Source organism: Cricetulus griseus, chromosome 8, assembly GCF_003668045.3.
Source record: "Cricetulus griseus strain 17A/GY chromosome 8, alternate assembly CriGri-PICRH-1.0, whole genome shotgun sequence".
Taxonomy (NCBI): Eukaryota; Metazoa; Chordata; class Mammalia; order Rodentia; family Cricetidae; genus Cricetulus; species Cricetulus griseus.
The window spans coordinates 82,635,052-82,649,899 of NC_048601.1; positions in this window are offsets into that span (position 1 = coordinate 82,635,052).

Here is a 14,848-nt window from a genome sequence, read left to right on the forward strand (position 1 = left end):
CACAGGACACACAGCTCTCTTCCTCCATTTTGGGCTCTGTCACTGCCATTTGGGCCACCACCTCAATCCCTGCCTCCATCAACTGAACTGACAAATCAGAAAGGGTCTTCCTGAACTGAGGAAATTCTGACAGCCTGAGCTATTTTTAAGAGTATGAGTAGGGGGAATGTTGACCATCATTGTTATGAAGTCATTGCCCCAAACTGTTCTCATTTGATCTAACGTGCTTATGTGATTCTATTCAGGATGTTTTGGGTACAGGGTCCATTAGTGTCTCTCTTTGTGTGCATAGTAGGACTTTTGACTGTTGAACTGGCCTCTAACCAGTAATAGCAAAGGGTTCTCACTTTTAACAGTTACACCAATGGCTTCTTTAACACAGGAATAGTTGAAGGTGCAGTTTGAAAGAAGTAACACTCTTTACAGGGAGGTCTTGAACACCATTTATTTGATATTTAAAATCTCATATTTTGCTTATTCTGGCTTAACTATTTCTCAGCATGTGTTATGACTACTTCTAAGAAATATAAATATAAGGTATTCAGCTACAGGTGGGCTGGAAGGGCAGTGTGACCTCTTGTATTTCCTCAGATATTAGGTATATACACTCTCACTCAATTTTCCTCATTTCGGAGACTGTTTCTCTACCTACTCTGTACCTACTAGAACATTGAATACTTATTTTTTCCCATTTTCCTCTTGACAATAGATACCTTTTCATATTTTGTAAGGTGTCACATTGTACTATCAAGGTTCAAATATCAGTGGATGCTCAATGTTAATAGACAGTCCCAAGCTATATGCAACATTACTTTGGATTGCATCTCTTGTGTATCAGAATTATATCATGGTCACAATTTGCTTACCAGCATTTTCGTTACACATAGAGAATTACATTCTATGAATTTCTGGATTCACATTAATAAACAAAACTATTTTTTAAATTAGTAATTGACTTTCCTTTGCAATATAAGCCTATCTTAAAATGCAAATTTCCCATGGAGTATATATGTATATATACATGCAATAAGTGTGTAACAGCAATTAATATAAAAGGGACTGAAATTGAAAGTGCACAAAGAGGATATATGGGAGGGTTTGACAAAGGAAAGGGAAAAGGAAATCATGTGATCATGTTATAATTTCAAGAAATAAGACAAATAATTAGAACAGAAACAAAGAAAATCTGCTTTCCATTTTGTTTTTCATAATTTATTCTCATGTGTCAGATCCTCTGGAGCTAGAGTTACAGATGATTATGCACTAACCAGTGGGAGCTGGGATTTGAACCAAGGTCCTCTGCAAGAGCAGCAAGTGCTCTTAAACTCTAAGTCATCTCTCCAGCCCCTTTTCTAGTTAATATTTTTATCTTTCACAATTTTTATTTGGTTTCCAGGTCTGTGTTCTGAAATTTCCTTCATGCGCATGACATACTGGAGAGAAGGTCTTTCTCGATCATGTATTTCTTAATAAATTTATAATATTGCACAAAAATTTCTATTTCTATCTGACTTGGGCCATAGAATAATAGCCCTCAAGCAACATAAAACTAAAAATCCCAGTGCAACATTGTAAATTTATTAAGAAAAAAATATCTGCAGCATTTCAGTGCTGTTAGAAGAACCACAAAGATAAATATATTTCTATAAATACATATATATAATCTATTTATTAATGAGGGATGCTATGGGGAAACGGCCTCATGCTTCTGGGACTAATGAAGCTGGGAACCAAACACATGCCTCCTGACCCACTTTTTACAGTCCAAAAGAGTGTGACCTCTGTCCCTCTCCTTTTAAGAAATCATGTCCATAGATAAGGAGCCACACCTTAAGATCAGTACCCCAAAGCTATTGCACAATGAATTTCCACACACTCCCCTTTTTCTTTAATTAGAAAGGACGATTTATGTTTAAAATAGCAAAATTACATATAAAAAACTTATCAAGAAATAATATATATATATATATATATATATATATATATATATATATATGTAGAGAGAGAGAGAATGTAACTAACCCAAACAAGAACTGGGAAAGAATTACTACAAGACATTTCTGTTATGTAATTACATTGCAAACATTCACAGCTTATGGAACCAAATGAATTAGATTAAATGAAAAAATAAAATAAAATTAAGGATATTTAATTTTTATTTTTTCAAATTTGATAAAATTTATTGCAATTTTATTAAAGACTTTCAGCTTAGTTGTCTATCTCTCCTCATCTTGACCTGGGGTTAATATGTCATTTGAGTCAAGTAAAGAATATGTAGGAGAGATGGTATTTCAACAAACAGTAAAATGGACAAATGAACAGTCTGCCTACATAAAAGTTAAATTTATGTATCTTGATATACTTAAATCATGTAAAAACTAAAAATGGTATGTACATTTCCATTGTTTTACTTGGGGCTTATTAGTGAACCTAAATGTAGTGAACAAAGTGTTAGGAATATCCGAAGGCTGCTTCTTGGGAGTTACGTTAAAAAATTCTAGTGAATAATTACCACCAATGAAACTCACCAAAGCTGCCTCCAAATATAACATTGTAGTTTTCAAGGAAATTTATTTCTTTTGTCTGCGACTATTAAAGATGCATTAACTGCCTCATTAAAAAAGCCCATATACAATACAAAAATACAAAACAAACACCCTGCAATACATAAATCTAAGAGTATATGTTATGATACTTCATAATGAAACTGCTTGAAGAAGCATTTTCAGTCATATCTCAGTCATTAAAGTGTGATTTTGAAATCGCTTGTCAGCTTGTATATACTTAAAATAAGCATAGAGATGTACAAATAAATCTGTGAATTCAATTCTAATCAGATCTAATATGTGAGTAACTTAAAAGTCACAGAGTGCACTGCCTTATCTGTTAGACTTTCTTTGGCATTTAAACAAATTAAAAATAAAAACCAGCCAAATACTTAAAAAAAAAAACTTATCAAGTAAGAATTATAGTTATAATATTTAGTTCATTTGTATTTGAAAAATTGAAGAAAATATTATATAGCCTACCTTTGTAAGTATAAAGTTATATATATAATTTATCTTTTATTATAACTAAGGAAAATACAATTATATCTGTCTTCAACTCCATCGAAGACCCCAGAAGGATATAATATTTACTAAGTAAATGTAAAGAAGTGTATTGTAAGCAACCTGCAAAACTCTAGAAATGATAGAGATACCCAGCTGTCTGGACAGTTACCCAAAGTTCTTTTGTTACATTAAAGCATTCATCTTCTGCCTATATGTCTACAGTATCTGGCAGATTTCCCAGTGAATCAGGCAATTTGAAGGACTGTCCCACATAGTTTGGCAAAATTTGTTAGTCAATTTCATCTGTGGGTTGCAGACTATGTGGCAGACTCTTTCATAAAACAGAAACTGTGAAGAACTGTCCCACCTTCCTTTGGCAAGTTCAGCAGTCATTTTTCTGTGAATCCTGCATGTCGAGTTTATATAGCATACTGTCAAGCAGTCCAGGCAAGAGAAGTTTCTTGCCCAAATAGCTAGCAAATTGCATAAAGAGTTTCTTAGGATGTCCATCATCCTCCTGAAGTAATTGGTGATGCCAGCAGCAGACATGTCTTACAGTCAAGAAAAGAGATCTGGCACTAGGGTGATTTCCAGAGATCTACAAGGATGACACAAACTGGCAATCTAAGCAATAGTGGAGAGGCTACCTTAAATGCCCTTCTCCGATAATGAGATTGATGAATACCTTATATGCCATCCTAGAGCCTTCATCCAGTAACTGATGGAAGCAGAAGCAGATACCCACAGCTAAACACTGAGATAAACTCTGGAATCCAGTTGCAGAGAAGGAGGAGTGATGAGCAAAGGGGTCAAGATCAGGCTAGAGAAACCCAGAGAAACAGCTTACCTGAACAATGGGGAACTTGATAGCTGGGAAACCAGCATAGGACTGATCCAGAACCCATGAATGAGGATGCCAGTTTGGAGGTCTGGGCAATCTATGGAGCCTTTGGTAGTGGGTAAGTATTTATTCCTTGTATATGAATGGACTTTTTGAGCCCACTCCACATAGAGGGATGCTCTCTCAGCCTAGACACATGGAAGAGGGTCTAGGCCCTGCTCCAAATGATGCGATGGACTTTGAGGATCCCCCATGGAGGGCCTCACCCTCCTTGGGGAGCAGAGGAGGGTTGGGACAGGGGCCAGTGGAGGTAAGGGGAGAGGGAGAGGGAACTGGGATTGACATGTAAAAGAAGCTTGTTTCTAATTTAAAGTTGGTCTAATTGCAATTATAAAAATGAAAAAAAAAAAGATGTGCCATTAGAAGAGAGATACACAAAAGGAAAGCCCATGGAAGATACAAAGCAAAGATGGTCACCTAAGATTTAGGGCAAGAGACCTCAGGATGAAGCCAACTCTACTGACACCATGAGTTTAGATATTTATCTTCCAGAACTATGAAGAAGTTGATTCTCTTTTTTTAATTCACCCAGTAAAGTGAAGAACCATTGTAGGGACCCACATTCTGTGCCTGCAGCTGGGTAGCTGCAGGATGCTGAGGCAACAGTATCAACACAAGTTGGAGGTCAGCCTGACCTACACAGTGAGTGTGTGGGTTGCAGGTTAGACCTTGTTTCCAAAAAAAACTTATAGAAAGATCTTTGTCTTCTGATTATCCCATATATTTTGTTGTGTTTCTTTCTTTAAAAAATTCACTCTTCTTTTGTCTTTCCTGCTTTCATTTGGCTCTATTGATTAGATTTTACTATTCTCTCTCTCTCTCTCTCTCTCTCTCTCTCTCTCTCATCTCTCATTTTCCCTCTCAGTTCTAATTCTGTCCTATGTTTTTGTAATTGTTCTATGGGCCTTTAATTTTTCACAGCCTACACAGAATTGGCATTATATTCTTCAAATAATATTTAAGATTCTTAAAACAGTATAAATATATTTTCTATTCTTATCATAGTTCCCTCATGTACTATAAAGATTATAATACAGTATTGTTATTGTTTATAACAGTTGTATCTGTTACTTTCATGTCACAGGACAAAATATCTGATAGAAACCCATTTCAAGGGTATAAGTTTAATTTTGACTCATGGTCTTTGAGGCTTCATCCATTGTGAAGGACTGACTGGACATGAATAATTAATGGTGGTTGGTGAAGCATATGGAGGAGGCTCCTTAGATATTGGAACCAAAATTTGAGTGAAGTACCAGGGACCAAGCTGTATCATTCAAATGCCTGTTCTTAGTGACTCACTTCTCTCAGCCAAGCCCTTCCTCTAAGAGTTCCTTTTACAATCTCCCAAAACAGGAACATGTGGAGAACATCCCAGATTCAAACCATAACAACAGTCAATAGTCTTAAGATACAAAGAAAGCAGACCATTTTAGCCTCGCACCTAAAACTTTATGAAATTTTTTCTTTCTTTTTTTCTTCTTTAGATTTGATGTTGTGTGGAACATTTGTTTTTAACCCAAAGAACTTCCTGTAGTGCTTCTTAAAATAAAATTCTGATTGCCAATTTTTTCTTAGTTTTTACTACCAGGTTAAATTATAAGTTTTCAAACAGTGTCCCTTAGAAATGGGTGCACAAACAAGACCTGAACAGTGGCAACATCAGTGGACAAGCTGATATAGAAGGGAGAAAAATCTAACTGGGTCCCACCCTTGGGCAAGGAACTATAGGCAACTAATGACTGCTGAGAGAAGGAGACTTAACCTCTGCCAGGGATGAGCCCTATAATTAATTGTCCAAAACTTAATGGTCAACCCTGAAACTATATATACACAATCAATGAAAATAAACTCAGTATGTTGTATTTATATAGCTGTCTTCACATGTGTGTGCATGTAACAATAATAATCAGGAAGAGGAAACAAACACAATACCTTAAACAAGAGTAGAATTATACACGTAGTGTAACAAAATTGATATTACATTTGTGTCAGTAAACCAAAATCAATACCAATGTAAAGTATTTATTTCTAAATCATATCACTTTTTCTTTAGAAAGATTAGCCATGACCATAAACCATTTATAATCAATACCCTTCAAGTGAAAAAAATCATTTATAAAAAAATATTTGGGAATTTGGACATACTTTTCTTTTTTAATTAAATTAGAAACAATTTTATATTGCATGTCAATCCCAGTTCCCTCTCCCTCCACTCCTTCCCTGCCCCCACCATCCCCCTATCCCATCCTTTCTGCTCTCTAGGGAGGGTGAGGTCTGCCATGGGGGGGTCTTCAAAGTCTGTCACACCATTTGGAGGAGGGCCTAGCCATCCAGCTTGTGTCTAGGCTGAGAGAGTATCCCTCTATGTGGAATGGGTTTTCAAAGTCCATTTGTATACTAGGGATAACTACTGATCCACTGCCAGAGGCCCCATAGATTTCCCAGGCCTCCTAACTGACACCCACATTCAGGGTACCTGGATCAGTCCTATGCTGGTTTCCCAGATATCAGTCTGGGGTCCATGAGCTCCCCCTTGTTTAGGTCAGCTATTTCTGTGTGTTTTTCCAGCCTGGTCTTGACCCCTTTGCTCATCACTTCTCTCTCTCTGCAATGGGATGCCAGGAGTTCAGTTCGGTGTTTAGCTGTGGGTATCTGCTTCTGCTTCCATCAGCTACTAGATGAAGGCTTTAAGATAGTATATAAGATAGTCATCAATTTCACTATGCGGGAAAGGCATTTAAGGTAACCCCTACACTGTTGCTTAGATTGTTAGTTGATGTCATCCTTGTGGATCTCTAAACATTTCCCTAGTGCCTGATTTCTCTTTAAACCTATAATGGCTCCCTCTATTATGGTATCTCTTTATCTTGCTCTCCTCTATTCTTCCCCCGACTCAATTTTCCTACTCCCTCATGTATTCCTCTCCCCTTCTTTTTTTCCCTTCTCTTTCTCCTAACTCCCTCTCCCCTCCCCACATGCTCCCAATTATCTCAGGAGATTTTGTCCCTTTCCCCTTCTCTGGAAGACCATGTATGTCTCTCTTAGCATCCTCCTTGTTTCCTAGCTTCTCTGGCGGTGAGGATTGTAGGCTGGTAATCTTTTGTTCTAAGTCTAAAATCCATATATAAGTGAGTACATACCATGTTTGTCTTTTTGTGACTGGGTTACCTCACTCAGGATGGTTTCTTCCAGTTCCATCCATTTGCCTGTAAATTTCAAGAATCTACTGGTTTTTTTTTTTTTTCTGCTGAGTAGTACTTTATTCTGTAAATGCACAATATTTTTTATTCAATCTTCAGTTGAGGGGCATCTAGTTTGCTTCCAGGTTCTGGCTATTACAAATAATGCTGCTGGAAACAGTTTTCTATACTATTTCCTGCTGATTGAGGATTCTGGTAATCTTATGAGCATCCTGAGACAATTTATAATTATGGTTAATTACTGACTGGGCTATATTGTATGGTTGGTCCATCTCAGCCAGCAGTCCTGAAGCTGTGTTGGATGTTGGATCACTTGGGCCATCATTTCTGGGTATCTTGCTTGATCAAACCATGTTAGCCTGGAAGGAATTAACAGGTTTTTTTTTCTTTTTCCTATGGAAACAAATACAGAACCTCAATAGAAGATGACAGCCATAGATTAAAAAAAATTTATGGACACTAAACAAAGGTCCTTAAAGGAGAAATAGAATAACACAACATTAGAGCTGTCTGTGTAAGGATAGCAAATATACAGAATAACTAAATTATGTATATAATTTTTTCCTTAATCTTTTTGATTGTTAACTAACTACAGAGAGACACTTTATTGAGTGGGCAGTCAAGCTAAATCAAGATATATTTTTAAAGGTATCTTAAATTTAAAATTTGGGTCTAGGATATGTTGCTGTGGAAAATATGTTCTGTTTTGTTTACAGAAGAAAAAAATCCTTTCTATAGTGGTCCTTTCTAATTAGGCAAAATGGTAAGTGTTATAGAATGTCCTTCTGTATGCTGTGAATATGTGTTGCCTTTTTTGGTTGATGAGTAAAGCTGATTCATCTATCAATGTGAATGTAGTATGATAAAATAGTACATTCGTTGGTTATAGTAAATGAATTGGCAAAGTTAACATTTAATGCATAAGTGACTTATAACTGTTCAAAGTTCTAAGAATGATCAAATATGGGTGCTCAGACAAAGATGCCAGTAAACATGTGTAACAATAAGTCTTTCTGCCAAGTCACAGGAGCCCTTCTGCCACATGGGTACTTTCTGCCAGGCGACCCAAGTTCTGCCTGCTGCCACGTTAAGGTCCCAAGTAACAGACAGAGACTTATATTTGTAACAATATTACAAATGTTGCTTACCCAATGACTAGGATATCTTCTCTCCTAGATCAGCCTTAATTATCATAAATCTATGTATTTTATGAGACTTATCTTATCGAGGACACCTTCCACTGGCACCCTCTCTTGCCGGTATATCATATGGTGACTCCAAAGCAGAAAGCAGAAGGGAGAGCAAGAGGAAAGGAACCAATTCCTGTTTGTCCCTGCTTATATATGAGTCTGCCTGCTATGTCACTTACTTCCTGTATCACAAGACTTCTTATCACAAGACTTTTACATTTCCCAGAATCCTCCTAGATTCCTAGTCCCACCTAACATGCTGCCTCATTGGCCAAACAGTATTTTATTCAACAATCAATAAGATGAACATACACAAAAGGACCTCCCCATCATCTCCTCTTTTCTGTCTAAATAAAAACAAGGGTAACATCTTTAATGATAACTAAAGAAAAGTATAACTGTGACTATCTTTCTTGAACTCCATCAAAGACCACAGAAGGATAATATATAAACTCTAGAATTGACAGAGACATCTTGCTACCTGCACAGTCACCCACAGTTCCTCCATAATGTTGGGGCATCCATCTTCAGCACATAGGCCACAGTGTGTCTGCCAGACCTCTCCATGAAGCAGGAACCCTTCAGGACTGTTCATCTTGATTAAGTTCATCAGTCAATTTCTTGTGGGTCCTGCATGTCCAGTTTATACAGCAACAAACAGTCCAGGCAAGAGCAGTTTCTTGCCCAAATGGCTAATCTTTCCATGTTGAAGGCAAAGTCCATAACTAGTTTCTTCAATGCCCATCCTCCTTTCTGACATAATTGGTGTGCCAGGAACAGTTGTGTCTCACTGTCAAGAAAATCCCCAAACCATTTAAATGCCATTTATTCTGTAGGTCTTTGAAAGGTTTGAAGAATATCTATCCATCTTAAATACTTCTCTGTGTATCTAGAAAATCTACTAAACTAATTATAAATTCTGACTATTATATATAACTCATATCATATCCCATATGGGTCTTCCAGGCCCACTAGTACAAGACAATGATAAGATTGATCATTTATTAATAGGAAGCATGCTAGAAGCATCAGAATTTCATAAGAAACATCATGTAAATAGCAAAGGTTTGAAAAAGAACTTCTCCATCACTTGGCAACAAGCCAAGGAGATAATGAGAAACTGCCCTACCTGTTCCTTTTATAATCAAGCTCCATTGCCAGCAGGCTGTAATCCTAAGGGCATTTGGAGAAATGAGGTTTGGCAGATGGATGTCTTTCACTTTCCAGAATTTGGAAATTTAAAATATGTGCATGATACTATAGATACATTTTCAGGGTTTCAATGGCCTACTGCTCTTAGCTCTGAAAAGGCCAATTCTGTTATAACACATCTGTTAGAGGTGATGACCATTTTGGGTATACCTGCACAAATAAAACCTGACCATGCTCCAGCATATGCACAGGACTGACTGTCATGTGAGTACTCTTCTATTAAAACATCTATTAGTCAAACTTGTTCTGACTCCTTAGCGATCTGCACTTTATTGCATCTCACTTTAAACAGGCCTATAGTAAACATCCCCACATCCTCCAAAGCTCATTGAACATTCTAGAAACTTTAAAAAGCAGAGAATAGAGATGAGTGTTGTGATATATGGCCTCTGGTCATGACATGGCAAGCATTCATAAGCCCTAAGTGCTTTCTGTTATGTAGACAAGGTCAAACCATTCAAATATACCAATATGGGTGGGGTAGAAATCATGAGGCCTACTCCTACATCAGAAGTTATAGGAGATTAACAGCTGTTGCAAGCACATGACTAAGCCACTTACCCAACTCCATGATTTTTTTTATTAAAATTCTCCTGTTAGACAAAAACACTAATCATTTTAATGGCTGTTCATTGTTAAATATTTCTAAGCATTGAATGTTTTAAGAGCATGTTTCCAAGCAATGTATATTTATATGGTAACAATTTAATTAGGAAGCAAGGAACATCACATAGGGAATACATGCAGATGACAAAGAAAGCAAAGACTCAGGGATTATGTCTTCATAGAATGGGGAAAACACAATTAGGAAAAAACATAATATTTCACCTTTATGCAGATGAGTCAATTCCCAAGGAGAAGTTACTATTGCAAATATTCATGATCTGGTCTTTTTCTGTGGAGTCAAAAAAGAAAAAAGTTCAGGTTTCTTGGGCTGTTCCTAACAGTATCATGTTATTTTCAAATGAAGGAAGATCTGAACTGCATTAGATTAGTCACTATTCCCTAGTGGAGTAGATGGGGATAATGGGGCACCAGGACATCCGAGGGTTTATAGACAATAAAAGTTTCTGGGCATTTGGAGACATTCACGCACCAAGTCCCACCTATTCACAAGAATCTATAAGCAGTTAATGGTTGGGAGGAGAGATGATTTTCAGTGGTGTGATTGCTGATATGGTACCTAGGTTCTTGTAAATAATTCTGCACACGTGCTTATAGAAACAATCCTAATTAAACATATAGGGTCACTGGAATATATATATATATATATATATATATATATATATATATATAGTGTGTGTATGTATATTTGTATATATATGTATATATGTATGTAATATACATAATACTAAAACTCTATATTACTACAATTATGTACACTTTATACATATGTAGGAATGACTGGAGGTTATTTTGAAATTATCAAGGTAAACTATATTAATTTTGTGAAATTTCTTGAAAAAACTGAATTTATATATTTCCAAAGCAAACACTGAGGTCTGTACCACAGAGAAAAGGACATAGATAAATAAATCCCTAAAGCTGCAAAATATTTGGTACTTAAAATTTACCCTAAAATTCAGTATTTCATAGTTCAAGGATTCCTTTGTCTCCAAAGTTAAAATTTTTCACTGTTGATATTGAGATCTCAAGTGAGTGAAACATGTAAAAAAAAGTTAGTATGAAGGTTAACAGGCAAGAACTCAGTGGGTAAGAGTTATTCCTGCTTTTTCACAGTACCTGAATCTCATAGCATTATGTGACTCTGTGTCAGCTGGTGCCATCTTCTGTCTGCCAAGGATATTGCACCTATACCATACTTGCACCCACACATTTATATGCCAATTTTTGTAACTTTTAAGCTCAGGTTGATATTTTTATAAAAATAAAATATGTTTTTATAAATCCAAGATCTTGATGTCTTCATTTATGACAAATATCCACAAAATAGGGGACAAAACAAACATTTAAGAACATACATTCTTTAGTGTTTTTCACTAGGTGTAAGGATTTTAACTTTGAAAAATAGTTTGTGAATAGTAAATTTGAATCAAATAAAATATTGCTGTCTAATCTTTCTTTAAGTTATTTCTTTTTTATTTTATGTGCAATAGTGTTTTGCCATGGGTGTCAGGCTCCAAGAAACAGGGTTACAGACAAATATGACGTGTGGTGCAATTGCTGGAAATTGTACCTGCATCCTCTTGAAGAGCACCCATGCTCTTAACTGCTGAGCCATCACTCCAACACCTGCTTTATTACTTTTCATTTCATATAAATTCTCATGGGACAGCTAGTGCCCTCTCTATGACCATTTCCTTTCCTTTCTTAAGTACATATCTTATCCCTTATTTTGGAATGATCACACAACTCTGTAAACTTCTGTTGTTTGTTTCCATTCATACTGTCTTGTCTTCCTTCATTGTGTGGGGAAAAATAAGAAAAGCCTGCGGAATATTCTGCACCATGGAACACATCACTCATGCTGTTCTATTGTGTATCCCACCTTGCCCACAGTACCAGCTGTGCTTGAAAATTTATCTCAGATACGATGGTGAGTTCTATGCAGGGAGGAAGTAAAACCCCCGAGCTTCAAGGCATAAAGAAAGGTTATGAAGCTAACCAAGAAAAGATTATTGGTGAGTATCTTTATGCTAACCCACAGGTTCAGGCTGAATATGATGATCATATATTGTCCTTATGAAGGACAGCAGTCTTGAATGCCTGGAACAAGATTAATGAACCAGGAGAAAGAGTGGAGACCTATACTAAGACAGAAGAGGGACTCACAGAACAGTTCACTGACTTTTTACAAAGGCTATCCAGGGCATTAGAGTTACAGGCAGCAAATCCAGAACCTAGGAAAATGATCATATACTCTCTGGCTTATGAAAATGCAAATCCAACATAAAAAAGAATACTTTTGCCTTTAAAGATCATATCAGAATTGTTGGAAGAATGGGCTTATTTCGACTATAATGTTCAAATTACAGGAGCTTGGATAGGAGAGGCAATCTCAAAAGGTTTAAAAAGGTTTAAAATGTTCTAAAGGTGATGACCCAGAAGCTTGGGAAGAAGAAGCAACTTCCAGAGGTCAAAAAGGCACCAAGAGGGCAGATGCTATCACTGTAATGGAACAGTAACTTAGGTAGGAAGAGCAATCCCCAAAGGGCCGAGAAGGCGCCAGGAACCTAAATGCCTCAACTGTGGCAGAATAGAACATATTAGGAGAAATTGTAGGCAAGGAAATTCCAACAATGCCTCATATAAAAGGCCCCCACTTTCTAGATTATGTAGGAGATTATGTAGGATTATGTGTTAAGGGTAGGCACTGGGCCAATGAATATAGATCGACCACAGACATACAAGGAAACACATTATAATTGGGAAACTCCTTGAGGGGGCCTCTCAAAGTGCCCCCACGTTGAGAAAGATCCGGTCATTCCCAGTCACTGTGGAGGACAATCTCTCACAAGACAAATAGATAGTACATTGCCTATTGTAAAGAATGATACTACTCTAGATGGTAGTTTGGCTAGTGATGAAGAATCAAACATGACTGGAGGAAACAAATAATGCATATTTTGGCAAATTTCTATAAATGATCAGAGGCCTCAATTCAAAGTAAGAATAAATAATAAAGTTATTACTGGTTTGGTGGACACTGGGGAACACGTGCATATTATAACCCAAAAGTACTGACCTCAGAGATGGCCTCTAAAAGAGGTGAATGTTCAATTTTTAGGGATTGGAACTCTATCTAGAGTATGGCAGAGTGTTAGGTGGGTTGTCTGCATTGGACCGGAAGGACAGAGAGGAAGGTTGAAACCATATGTAGCAGACATAACAATAAATCTCTGGGGTCATGATCTTTTAAAGCAATGGAATACCCAGATTAACATTCCACCAGTATCAGATGCAAATCATATACAACCTCTAGATAGTAGACAAAATATAGTAAGGCACTATGGAAAACAGATACCAACCATCCAGCCTGTACATAAACAAAATACTAATATTAAACCTTCAGAGGAACCAAAAGCTCTATCTTTAGAATGGCTTACAGATGAACCTGTCTGGGTTGGACAATGGCCTATGACCTCTGAGAAGCTAGAGGCTTTAGAAAAGCTAGTATAAGGAGAGCTATATGCTGTGCATATAGAAGTATCTACCAGCCCTTGGAATTCTCCTGTATTTGTTATGAAAAAGAAGTCAGGCAAGTGAAAAATGCTGACAGACTTGAGAGCCATCAATAAAATAATTCAGCCTATGGGCTCTCTACAGCCTGGATTGCCTTTGCCTTCCTTAATTCCTAAAGAATGGCCTATAATAGTCATTGATCTGAAAGATTGTTTCTTCACTATACTGTTAACAAGGAAATTATAGGAGAAAAATATGTTTACTGTAACAACTCTTAATAATTCACAGTCAGTAAAGAAATTTCAGTGTTTTGCCACAAAGAATATTAAATAGTCCTACCTTTTACCAGCACTTTGTACAAAAACCTTTGGAGATAATTCATAAGAAATTTCCATAATCCATACTTTATCATTATATGGATGATATTTTATTGTCATCTTCTAAGTAGGAAACATTAGAACAGATGTTTGAAACAGTGCAGGAATTTCTAACTCATTGGTGATTACAGATTGCCCCAGACAAGATGCAGAGAGGAGATTCTATTAATTATTTAGGTTACAAAATAGACTTACAAAAAATCAGTCCTCAAAAACGTACAAAGTAGAAGAGATTGCTATCAAAAACTTAATAGTCTTCAGAATTGCTAGGGGAAATTTTTCAACTACAGACAATAATTGGAGTGGAAGGAAATGACTTAATGCATTTAAAAATGGTCCTTAAAGGGTCCATTTTTAAATGGTCCACAAATATTATCTAATGAATCATAAAAAGAATTGCAATGGGTGGAAAGCAGAATATTGGATGCACATGTAGACCATGTGTACCCTAATTTAGACTGTATTCTGGTTATTTTACCATCCAGAGAATACTCTTCAGGGATTCTGATGCAGAGGGAAGACATTATATTGGATTGGTTATTTCTGTTACATAAACAGAATAAAAAGCTAAAGACAAACATAGAAAAGATTTCTGATTTGATTTTAAAGGGCAAATTAAGACTTTGTCAACTGACGGGAAAAGACCCAGCAGAAATTATAGTACCTTTAACTAATGAGGGAATTTCTTCCTTATGGAAGGACAATGAATACTGGCAGATAGCTTTTACTGAGTTTTGTGCAACAATTAGCAACAATTATCCCAAAACTT